Source organism: Epinephelus lanceolatus, chromosome 19 (genome assembly GCF_041903045.1).
Source record: "Epinephelus lanceolatus isolate andai-2023 chromosome 19, ASM4190304v1, whole genome shotgun sequence".
Classification (NCBI taxonomy): Eukaryota; Metazoa; Chordata; class Actinopteri; order Perciformes; family Serranidae; genus Epinephelus; species Epinephelus lanceolatus.
Window position 1 is genome coordinate 34,146,656 of NC_135752.1, and position 13,734 is coordinate 34,160,389.

Consider the following 13,734-nt stretch of genomic DNA (forward strand, 5'->3'; position numbering starts at 1 on the left):
CATTTACGCTTCACCTCTGACATGGTTCTTTGTACTGCGGAGACAACATTAACAGCATCTGTTACCTCCCTCTAGGCCTTCTCTTTGCCTGTCCCTGTCGCACCACTATTAACTGAAGAAAATAAAATCTTTTTTCTTCAGTCCACTTCACCCAAAATTATTTCGATCTCCGCTTCGGAAAAATTCTTTTTTCTTTCTCTGTCTTTCTTTCTTTGCGCCATGACTGACAGGTCGACTGGATGCACCTACATCTCCTTATATGGTGGTCATTGGCTATTCATGGGTGGGGATTTATGCTAATTGCTGATTACCGGGAGCGCGCTGTCACTTTACGATGGATTGGCATTCATGATCATACACACGTGTTTCCGATCAAATCTGAGTTTCCCGCGGCGTTCCTGAATCTGGATTAGGTTTTTAGTAGAGTAGGCTTTTATGTGCAAATCTACACACAGATTACCTCACTTTTCATGAATGAGACCCATTACGTTTAATTCAACTGTATTCAGTAGAACGTTATTGATCCCGAAGAAAACTCTTGTGCCAAAGAATGCTCCAAATTACAGTAACACGAATTACAGTAGTCACAATTTAACGTTCATAACCAGTAACAACCAGTGGGTTTCCCAGGTCAGGGTCACTCACTGTCAGTCATAGAAACAAAGTATTACATGATTGGCAAAATATAGAAGTATACAAGATTAGAAGTGTTTTCCAGAAGCAAAAGCAAAACCATAGCCTAACACAGTAGCAATTGGAGTAAGATAAGTAAGAGAGTTGCTAAAAATAAACTAAAATGGTTAAAAAAGCAGACTGCGCCTGATAATCAGTGTCATATTGTATATGAACAATGAGAAGTAGTATTGCACATGATTTGAAAGAACCCAAATGCAAACGCAAACAGGAAATGGGGAATGGTTATTGGCAGTTTATTGTAGTTTGAAGGAGTGGAGCTGAAAGCTTGAATGACATGATGGTTGAGGTGGGCAGGGAATGGTGGAGCAGAGCAGGCAGATTAGCTGAAGGCAGAGCAGTCCAAATCTGGAGGCAGAAGATGAGAACAAGGCTGGACATGGCTGGTTACAGTTTAAGCTGGCTTGGTGAACCTGAGACAAAGGACAGAGTATGAATTGATGTCCAAAAGTACAAAAAGACAAAGTGTCAAAAACATAGAAGTTGGCCTTGATGTCTGTACGGCAGAGGAGACTGAAAGATCTAGCAGAGCCGGGAGCTTATACTGCAGTGCCTTGATTGTAGATGAGGTTCAGGTGTGCAGGTTCAGCAGCTGCTGGCACTCAGGAGAACTGGCAGGAGGAGGGAACCAGGAGGCCACGCCCAGCAAACACAGTGATGAAAACTGTTATATAATATTGGCAAATGATCATGGTATTGAAAAGTAATACTGCACATGATGTTGAGAAAATATTGAACAAGATATTTAAAAGTAGTAATGTACATCATATAAAGTAATAGTGCACCTAATGTAGGTGAATATTGTCGTTTAGTTAAGTAGGTTATGTCAAGGCATGTAAAGTTACATAGGTAAGGTTTAGGGAAGTAAAGTTAAGTGTTATATGCGGATGACATACCTTAGATGACTCAAAATTCGCTTTCTCTTTGTCTCCTGAAGCTAAGTCCTGTGTTGTCTCTCTCATCCACCACCCCAACCTTCCTACTTACGTGGACCTTCGGTGTCTTTAGTTCTTCCTTCTTTGCTTCCATCAACACATTGGTCAGGTGATTGCAGTCTTACCAATTATGTAGGTGCATTACTTTTTGTAGGTATACGTAAGAACAGTGCAGAAAGGCCTGCATTATCCAGTAATCCATTAGGGAAAGGTACAACAAACAACAGCAACTTGTAGATGTGTATTTTTCCTGCTTTTTTTTTTCTGTTCTTCATATCTCAACCCCTGAGATTCATCTTTCAACCCCTCAACCCCGACCTCAGGTTGGAATCACTGACCTAGTGCAAGTTAAATGAAAGCATTTTATGCAGCAGAATGCTCTGCTGTTGCACAACATAACCACCTGACAAATGCAGAAATCATAGCCACTGACTATGAGCTCCACTTGAAGAGACAAGTGTGGTTAAGCTTTGAAAGTATCATAACAGCAGAATTAATTTCAATCTATCAATTTATTAGTCACATCAAACCATAAAACATGATTTCAGTTAAATGAAGTAGTTGTCAGTAGCATTAATTAGTAGTAATAATAACAATAAATGTCAGTGTTTAGGATTAGGGAGGGTCTTTATTCAGGACCCTTGTGTCCTTGGCTGGTGTAACTGATACCTTCTCAGTCTCAACAGGGTGAAAAGGCAGTTATCTGGTTGGCTGGGATCTTAAATGATTCTCCTGGTCTTGTTTTTGCAGAGCCTCACTCCTGTTCGGTGCTGTTTCTGCGTCAAGCAGTGATGTTCCCCGTCAGGACGTTCTCGATGATGCAGGGGTAGAAATTCCTTATTATTTGAGGGGAAACCTGGCATTTTGGCAGGCGTCTCAGGTAAAACAGTCTCTGCCTCACCTTTCTCACCACTGAGTTAGTACGCCCAGGTCAGGCTCTCAGTGATGTGGACACCAAGGTATTTAAAACTATCCAGCCTCTCCACTGAAGATGCATTCCCTTTTGTGCGTGAATTATTACTACCTCAGTCAAGATTGTTTTGTCATAAATATTTTTATTCCACTTTTCAAAGATTTTTTTTTTTTTAACATGCCCACTCTAGTGGACAGCATGCATTTAAGTTTTCAACTGTAGAATGGAGACCAACTTAAAAATTGGTATACATCATGTGAAACTATAAAAACATATTTTTAATAATCATCACCTGATCCTTGAGACTGGCTGTGCAGGAGGAGCTCTGCTTACGTATTTTTAATGCTGTTAAACTAGTGTGTTCACGTATTTTAACAAATTCTAATACTGTTCAATGCCATGCAAAGGCAGTGGACCTTTGCTCTTTCCTCTTCACTCCTTCGCCCCCCCCACCCACCTCCCCCTGTTGAAGTACATATTTTTGTCAATGAACATTTTCTGCAGATTATCAAAAATATTGTCAAAATATTGTTTCTGTTACAAAAATTGCAAATTACATTCTAATAACTTGAATTAATTGATTGGATATAGCCCAAAAAGTCACTGCGGATGAAGTATTTTCAAGAACAACAAAGTTGCAGTCATAGTATTAATTGCAGTTGAAATATAGCCAGCGATGCATGATGTCCAATTTAGTGGACAGATGATTAATTGTAGTTCCCTCACAACAGAAATTTAACCCTTGGAAAATTTAACAACTGTATAACTCCTTAGATGTTTCTTGAAGAAACCAGATTTTATTTACCTGCCACAGTCTCCTATTATAGAAGGATAAGCAAGATATCCTTGAGCTGCACATCTTCTGCATCTTGGTTTTGAGAGATTTGTTTTGCACTGACAACACCTGGCCAGTGGGTGGCAGTGTACGGCATGACGCACTAGGGTCCACTGTGGTAACTTGAATGCACCTGTAGCATCACAACCCATGTATATACAAGAAAATGGCTTTTAAATTGCACTCCACTGTTGTGACAACTATGCATAAAAGGGTTGAGGGGGCATAGTTCCTTTACTGCTTCTTGCCAAAGTCCACTATCATCTCCCTGGTTTTGCTGATGTTCAGGAGTAGGTTGTTGTCCTGACACTAGACTCACAAGTCAGTCTTTTGGCGCTTCGCTTAACTAAAGACTGATGTCTTTCTCCCTGATTTTGTGTTTAGATGGGCGGATACAGTTTCGGAGTTTAAAAAAACTCCTTACGTTGCAGAACCAATAGTAAATCTGCAGGACGGTCCTTCAGTGGCTCCCTGAACTCTTGTGCTCGTAAACATAGTCCAACTGCATTAAACGTTTTAAACAAAGTTGCTCTAAGTCTTGTGGACATGTTTCCTTGCGGACGAGAAAAGGGGGAGCGCACATTTCCGGGAGGGCGTGTCCTTTTAAAAAATGCAAGAGGTGTTGCTTTGTTGCCGGCCGTTTTCTCCGGTGTGTTAAACACGCTTTAGAAAGGAGTGTCCCCAGACTATCAGAAGGTGGAGATCTCTGATTGTCTGGTGGCGAGACTACCCTGACACCAGCAGGTCAGAACTTGTACTTCTTTCAGGTAGGCCTTCAAATTATTATCAGTGATCAGGCCCACTATCGCTGTGGTCATGTCCTGTCCATATGTTTTAGTAAGTCCTGTATGTATATTTTGAAGCATGTCCCCTTTAGATGTTGAGTCTTTATGAGAATATGAAACTCTCTATGAGGCAAAAACTAAATCTAACTCTGACCATTACTGTTGCCCTCACTGTGACGCCTTACTGGCCACCAACAAAATCCTCTATGCCATGGTTCAAACTGAGCCAATATTTGGCCTACTTTCTGTTTGTCATTTGCATTATTTTCCCCTTTCGCATCAAATCCTGTCCCCGAAACTCAATGAAATACACAGCTTTTTTTTTTCCTTTAGGACTGCACTTGATGATTTGGATGTGCATGTTTTTCAAACTCAAAGCTGTCTATCTGTGTGTGTGTGTGTGTGTGTGTGTGTGTGTGTGTGTGTGTGTGAGCAGGTTTGTGGGAAGCGTCAGTTGTGAGAGCTGAAATGAAATAATAAATATGTAAATGCATTGCCATCACTCGCTGGGTTTCCACAGCGATACGCTGGCTGCCATCCAGCCATGCATCCATTCCAAAATTCATAGGACACAGCGTGTGTTACGGGTACGTGTTTGCACTGTGTGCCTATGCATGTGCATGCAAACAATATCGAGTGTGAGTACTTTGTATATTTGCGTATGTGTACACAAATGTGTATGTGTACGTATGTTTGGGAGTGAGTATGATTACTAATGAGAGAGTGGGAGAGAGGCTGTGTGTATTCGTGAGAGCACGAGGAGAGATGTACACTGTGTGCTGTAACCTCCATTGTCAATTTGTGCAGCCTAAGATCCGCATGTTAAGTGGAGCAGAAAAGGCATCTCTGTGTGTGACAGTAATAGTGCCTCTCTGCCTTTTATTACTCAGCTGGAAACACACACACAGACACACACAAATGATTTGACAGAAAACTACAGCCTGCCATCCAACTAAATGTACCAAGAGAAACATAAACATCTTGAGAGACTTGGAACTCCAACATAGACGGAGAGGAAATATGGATTTTCAGACGTACGTATTGCAGAAACTGAAGATGACAAGATACAGATTTTTTTTTTTCCCCTCTCCAGAATGCTAAATTAAAGCTTTGCTTGGCATCTTAACACATTGGGAGCTCCAAATGGGAGAAAAACGTAACCTTCATCCAGAAAACTATATCATATCTGGAACTGGTTCACAGCCTTAGTGAACTCTATATACTTCCAAGTTTAAGACAGGCAAGTCCTGAGTCAAGCCTCAAGTCCGAAGTCATGTGTTTAGACTCCTATACAAGTCATAATATGCTTTTCACCAAATGTAATGCCATTTCAACAACATCAATAATGTATTGAATTTTCAAATATCATGAATGTTTTTTTAAATGATTTTTCTTATTTGTTAAAACAAGTTTGTTGACGTTGTTGTGTGTCTGTCTATAGTTTTTGACCCGCATGTTTTACATACTGCTATTTTTTATTTCTATTTCTTTTTGTGGACCACCTATTTGTACCATATTGTATCATTCATACCCAAATGAAATTATCTTCGGCATTATTTTTTTCCAACTAATAGGCAGAGTAACATAAGTTCATGGTTCTCTCCTGCCACTTGCCTGGATGCTGTTAAAAAAGAAAATGAATCTCCAGTGAAGTGTAGACTTGTTGGGAATAGAGTTAGTGTTACGTTTTTATCTCGGGGGAAAGGAATGAGTATTTAAGAAGAAGAAGAGGGAGATGTGCTTTACTTTTAGTCCCTGAGGAGAAATCCAATTTCTTTCACTTTGGTATTTGGCTTGAAATACACAGACATGCACAAACAGGACCCATACATGCATTAAGCGGAAGGATGTCAGGGTTGGGGGCCCCAGGCAGTTGGGGGTTCGGTGCCTTGCTCTGGGGCACCTCTCCAGCTACTAGTCCATGCTCTATGCTTGGTGCGGATGGGCACTTGAGCCGATGACCCTTTGGTTCCCAACTCAAGTGCCTATAAACTGAGCTACTGCCACCCCTGCCTTAGTCAAAAGTCAAGTATTTCAGTCAGGTCCAAGTAAAAGTCATGAGTCATTGATGTTTCAAGTCTTTTTAGATTTAATTAAGTCAAGTTTAAAGTCATCAAATTTGTGACTCCAGTATGACTCAAGTCGAAGGCATGTGACTCGAGTCCACACCCCTGGTATTTATGAGCTCTCCCAAATACTGAGAATGACAATTGCCCCAAAACCAAAGTATTATTAAGCAATAGGTCAATCCAGGCCAATGCTTTTAGAAAACGCTTACCAGTATGGCCGTATGAAAGTTACAGACATATTCCAATGTAAACTGTTTTTATTGACATGTTCATAAAGCATGAAGAAAAAAAAACAGATTTACAAAGAAATGTGTCCTTCTGGATATGTGCACATAGTTAAAGATACTATAAAGAAGGTAACTGACAATAGAACTTACACCAAAGTCTGGCTCCTTCAACCCTGTCACTGTTGTCATGACTGTCCCTTCTTTACAGTTACAGTGGCTGCTATGCAACACACTGGCTATTTTTTCTAATATGTGTGTTTATTGTGCGGCCACTAAAAAACAGTTCAGGGTCAGTAGGATGACTTTGAAAACTGCTTGTAAGCTTGCACTTTGTCTCACACTCTCAACATCCCCTCCATGTTGAGTTTCAGATGCTCCCATCAGAACGGAGGTTTTGCCTCCCTAAATACAGCACTAAGCATTACCGATCGTCCTTTGTCCTGTCTGCTTATCTTAACCAGCAGTGACCCTTAATGTCCATGATTTACCCCTGACAGAGTGTGATGCTGGATACTGTGTGTGATGTATTGTACTGTCTGTTTTGTTGTACTCATGACTACTGTCAGTATCTCAAATTGCCCCTCGGGGACATTAAAGTTTACCTTACCTCATGTTACTGTTTGTTAGGTCGAGGTGTGTCGCTTGCTGTGGCAGGTAGCAAGCTAAGGCCACTTTGTTGACCTAATTTTTAAATTTCTCTGCATGTCGACTTTTAGGTTGAGCAGATTTCCCCCTGAAAATATCCACTTCTCAATACACTTCTCCATAGCTGGGCCACCACAGAGGTCAAAGTTGATCTTAAATGTAGTCATTTTGTAGTATTTTGTTAGCTAGCTAGCTAATTAGTTTGTTGCCATGGTTACCAGGCTATGCAGAGTGATAGCCCACAAAATCGCACAAAGGAATTAGATATCATTGCCATTACATATGGTTATCATATCATGACTAACAACTAAACGGATTGCTTGGTTTGACCTTTCCAGTAAAGTAAAAAGTGTCCTCATAAAGCCATTGTAACCATTTTATTTTGCACAAATTATTATTTCCAAGAGACCAAGAGCTTCATGAGGGGAACAGGCAATGCCACAACACTCCCAAGGCCATTGATTTATGTTACATCTACAAACCGTTTGGGAAGCTTGAGCATCTTGAAAGAATTTTCTTTTTGTCCTTAACAATATGGCGAGACAAATGAAACAATAAATCTAATTTGTTTGCAATCACAATGTCAGCAAGATGAATCGAGGACTTCACTTAAATTGTCATTAAACATTCTTCATTGTACGCTTGGCCTTCATAATTGCATACAAAATTTGTACCATGTGCATCACATATTGGAATCATCTAATTTTGTCTTTCTTTCAATAAAAGTCTGACCAAAGTTCAGGAAGTGGAGGGGCTGGGGATTTTTAACAGTGTTGCTGATTTCTGCACTGGAGCACTTTCCTCTAGCAGAATACACCTCTGGTTAACATGTACATTTCTTTCCCCTTGTTTTGGTCCTTGAATACCCTTCAGTTCCAACTACTTGTCTCTTTCTTGTGGGCTGGTTTTGTAGGTCTGAAAAAAAATGTTCATTTTCTTTTGACATTTCAGAATAACCAAACCTCAGTGACCTAAACTCTATTTTTCACCCTCCTACCAATAGTGTTTCTAGTGACAGGGTGTAAAAAGTAACATTTTGTTTTGCCACACTTTATCAATAGTGTGTCAAGCTCTTGTGTAAAAAAATCCAATAATTTGGCTGCACATTCTGTTTTAGTTAAATAACGTAAGTATAGCTTCTTGCTAACATTTGATACACATTACTCAATCATTATTTGAATATGTGAAGATTGTGCAGAAACCTCTAAGTGATACATTTTGTCCCATAGACTGTCTATTAGAATGGACAATGCGCCAGAGTCTGCACAGTCAACTCATTCTCACTTTGATCCCGTCACTTAAAGGACAACTTCGGTATTTTTCAACCTGGGCCCTATTTCCCCATGTGTATGTGTGCGTATGATTCATAGGTACAACTCGTTCTAAAATTGGTTCAGTATTGAGGGAGGCGGATGCAGCCGGGAGCCGCGAAACGAGCTAAAATGGTAACGGGGGCAAATGCGTACTGTATAAGTTTGCGCATTAAAAGTGCTTTTTTTCGCCACTGACCGGTTCAGATCGACAGTGCTATCTCTGTAGATAGCATACTAAGCGTTTCCCTTACTTCTGGGCTGTGTGACATCATCTCGCGAGAGCTTTGCTCCACTGTGTCTGTAGCTCTCTCTACTTGTGGGGCAGCCATTTTCTTGAGGAAGAGGTGTTTCGGGATTGGATGTCTTCTCTTCTTCGGCTGGCAGTAGTCATCCTCGGAGAAGTGAGCACTGCAGACCCGATGGTCTGCAAGGCGCAGTGTCTGGACAGGCGTGTTAGCATCCATTTGTAGCACAACTAGCCACAACTTCAGCATCTCGCCGTCCGACAAAGGCAGCCTATGAAAGCTGTACGGGGAGTTGCGGACATCCTGTTCTTGCGTTCGGGAAAAAGGCCCCTTTGTTTGAGCACGCCAAAAACTCCGGTAACACTCCAGGGGGTAGCACGTAAAAGACTCTGTCCCAAACTCTGACTCTTCTAGCGTAACACACACACTTCATACACACATACTCACTTACAGTACCCAGTGGGGCAGCCCTCCCCCTCTCTGCTCCAACACTGACACGCTCGTTTCACACCTCAATACTGAACCAATTTTAGAACGAGTCGTACCTATGAATCATGCGCACACATACACATGGGGAAATAGGGCCCAGGTTGAAAAATACTGGAGTTATCCTTTAACGACATTTGGCCATGGACTTTCCACGTTGACATATGACGTGCAAGGTATCCTGGGTGCGTTGGTTGGTGACATTCTGGGACGCATTGTCAACTTTAGCCTGGTACATGCATTGTGTTTCAAAATACACTTTCGTTTTCACAAGAAATGTACAGTTGGCATAGAGTCTCTCTCTAAATAAACGTACTACATTGGTTCAACACCGCAAATTGACATTCTTTTCCTTCAACAGCAAATGTATGTGGTAATGTTTTGGGCAACACATGCACGGTTAGGTTTTGGCAACAAAAGCATGTGGTTGGGTTTAGAAAAAAAAACTAAAGGGTTTGGTTTTACAGTCATACAGGAAGCAAACAATGGCCTCAAAGGTAAAAGTCTGTGATTGTAAAACCCATCCACCAGCCGTCCTACCCACCCTACTTGGACTTTCGCCCTCTAAACTTATGTTGTTGTCCTGCTGTAGTTCTCTCTAATGCTACCGGGTGCCATAACACAGTAATGACAACTAGTGGTGTATCATGCCGACGTAAAAAAGACGGCTTTTTTAGTCAGTGTCTGACGTCGGAAGTCGCTGGTCGCAGGTATTCAGTGACTTAGGAATGAGACTCAGTTGACACATTATTGAGTTCCCATCTTTACAACCGTCTGACCAATTACAAGCAGCACCACTGATTGCAAGCACACTGAATGGCACACAAAGCTGTCAATCATGATTTCTAACCCTCTTTTTATGGCAACAGATATGTAATTAAAACCAAATATCTGAAAAATGAACACTTGTTCATTGGCTTATTTCCTATCTGCTGACATGGAGTGGGCAGGCTTTATGACCTACACTGCAGCCAGCCACCAGGGGGCGTTCAGCTTCACTTTCGGGAGCTGTCATGTCATGTCTTTAAATAAAGTCTATGATTTATCCCTCTGGCTTATTCACTTTTATAGCCTACAGCAATAAACAGCCTCAACAACAGCCATGGCCATTCACTGTGTCATTCATCAGTTTACAACGTTCTATCAGTTACATTCATTTTACACTGGGATCCATCAAATCGTGACACAAAGAAGCAGAGGAAATGAAAATGAAATAATTGCTGGGTGACTGCCTGTTGTAATCTCCCCAAATGTGCATTGTGAGGTTCAGTTGATGTGTGGGACGTGTCAGAATCAGTGAGAGTAAATGATATTGGAAATATGAAATTGCATGCTGCAAATTTGATGAAACGGGCCCCAGCTGCGTTCCTACATGGCTAGTCTAGGCTTTTACAAATGAATTATTCTGGCAGGATAAGGTACTTTGTCACAAAACACTCATCCTCTGAAAATTGTTCCAGGAACATGGCACTGACTTTAATTTACTCCAATGGCCTGCACACTCTCTAGATCTCAACCTAGAAGAGCACCTTTGGGATCAAGTGGCACAGGTGTTTTACAGCGTGGAGACATGGAAATACATGATGCTGGGGAACTTGAGTCCAAGGCAAAGGGGGGCGTCGTACTCGTATCAGCTTGTAAACGGTTGCAACTAATTAAGTGCATGTCCCAAAAAACTGCCTTTTTCAAAAATTACTGTTTCATGCATAAAACTGTAATAAAAGATGATAACTTTATTTGAAATACTTCATTTTCTCAGCAAAGTTGTAACATCATAAGAAGGTTTTGGACACTTCTTGAGTCTCTTTCAAACGTTTTTGATCTCTCAGTCTCTCAGTCTCTCTCTCTCCATCAGCATTTAACTGAGAGCTAAAAAAAATGCAAAGAAACTATACTCAGTGTTGATCAGAAAACAGGTTTCCATCCTCGGGATGCCAGCTCATTTCAGTCCTTGGTTCCACTAATGTGGAAACTCTTAACTGTCGTGCTACTGATTTTTAGATAGATATAGCCTAAGCACTTTTCCAAATGGTCTGTTTTGAATCTGATTATTATAAGGCCATTTTTCCATTTTACTCTTCAAATATTGTGGCTGAGTGTACAGCGGTCACAGCTGAGTTGAAGTCAAATCTTTCCTCTACACACAACAATGAAGTCTCTGTCAGAGGTCGTTTATAACTGCCAGAAATGAAAATAACATTTTCAGTCTGAACTTTTACCAGTATTTTAAAACGTCCTTTAAAATGATGGCCGTTTGTCACATGTGATGAGATCATAACCTCTTCTTTTACGAGCAAAGGGCACCACATTTTGTCTTGAGTAATGCTTAGACACATAGTTTTTTGCTCTCATAATTCCCCATACTTTTGCTCATGCTTTTTCTATTACTAAAAGAAAGTCAATGTCGTCCTCCTGGCTCTGCAAGTGAAGAGATTTTTTTTTTTTCCCACCACCTGACAGTACATATATGGGAACTGACTCACAGGGTCATTTCTTTATGACAAACAATGTGTGAGGAGGCTGTGCGCTGCATAAGAGCACCTGTAGCCCTGGCCCTCATGTTACAAGAGGAGGTTGATATTCACACACTGAAACTATATTTAGTGTGAGAGGGCAGCTTTGCCACTTAACTATTTTGTAAGAGAGTTTGCCAGTTGCCTCTCTGAGTGGCTGATTCTCTACAGATGATTAGATTGCCTTTGGCCTGGTATATTACGCTGTTAAAGGGTTTGTGCATTATACAGTTGGTGTTGCAGACTTTGTGGAAACAGGGGCAGTGGACTGTGCTTTGCCAGCATTTCATATCTGTCCAGACATTTTTCAGTTTTTCATTTCCATGCAATTTGTGCTGTGAAGGAGGCACTTGGCACTCTGAGGTTCCCTTTTATACACATAAAGTTAAAAAGCTTTAACCTCTCTACCTCCACCAGGACACCGACGTCCTCGCTCTCCCCCCTCCTCTGTTAAATGGTATCTCCCAGGCGCACTATGTCATCAAACCATGTGATGTTTGGTATTGCCGGATTCAGGAAGCTCTCGACTTTTCGAAAATAACATTGTTTTTCTTTTATTATGTATTTCGCACCAGAGCAGCCTAAACACACAAAGTCCAAAATCGCAATGAGTGGTGACAAGTCATGTCATGCCGTTTTTCAATGGGAAAAGTGAAAGGATTACTTGCGATCTTATGTGGAGTCTCCAGTGGGCACGTAGCTGTTTTATAAAAGGTAAGAGTCTCACTCCTACAACTATTTTTGGCTGAGATATACCGTCTAGAAAGTGGGATCATAACTTTCACGTTTCATATGGTTTATTTGGTGATATTTTATGGTGTTTCTGTGTCATAAACAACATTAGCTATCATAATCACACCTGATTTCAATAAGGTACAATGTAAGAAGCTGGCTGACTGTTGTTTGATCACTGATAGTACTGTTTTTAAGCGGAGTGACCGACCTGTATTTTGGATCTTTTCATGGAAAAAACACTGTAGAATGGTCATACTTTGAGCAATATTATTCAAATTTGAAACAAATGTTCATTGATAGTGTGGCTACAGCCCCACAGTGTCATTTACCTGCTCAGATGAAGCCTCAGACAGTTATTCATCCTAAATACATTTTTATTTTATCTTAGGCAAAATCTTCAATTTTTTTACTGAATTCAGAGGCCCATTACTCTGTCTCTGTATCACCTAGAGTATTTCTGACACTTTCACAAGAAACTTAAGGGAGTTTTCTTTCTGGCAAGACCTCATGCATGTATGTAGTCAGAGCGGTTCAGAAGCTACAGTCATTTTAATTTGGGTATGTCATTTTAGGCGTTTTTGCTACAAACCTGTAGACAGCTTTTTGGGGCAGTGGTGGCCTAAAAGGTTACAGAAGCAAACCTGTGACCAAGAGGTTGTAGGTTCAATCCTCGGACCAGCAGGATAAATCTGGGTGTGGAAGGTGAAAAAGTAGCATTTGCCTTTCCCTGATTACCGACACTAAGATGCCCTTGAGCAAGGCCCTTACCCCCAACTACTTTAGTGGAACTGCTCAGTGACCAGCAGATCAGACTGTGGTTGTACGGGGCAGCTTTCAGGTGTGTACATACTAGGGTGTTTCTGCGAGGAGAAGCCTCATCTCAGTGAAACCTCCCTGAATAAAAAAAGGCTGAAAAAAAATATTTTTGATTCGAGAAACCCTATCAACAGACAGGAATGTTGACATTGGATTATTTCCCAAAGCCTTGTATTAGATTCAGTGATAACTAGATATGCACCTTTCCAACTTTTTCTCTCCCAATACCCTCAACATCTCAACGCAGGGTATCTCATTTGAATAACTTTATATGTATAGTAACATAAGCCAAGGATTGCTATGATGCCAAAAAACTGGGTCTTTGGCCCTCTGTGACTTAATATATGTGGCTAGTAGTGGAAACATTTCATATTAATGTTGTAAAAGAAAAGGTAATTACAGTGGGATTAAGGTATGCTAATGGTTAGGTAATTAAAACACTTGCTCACTTGGCCAAGGGCAGGGGAAAAGCACTGTTATGGTAAAAGTGGAGGAAGATGACTTTTCAACCCCCCAAGCATTTC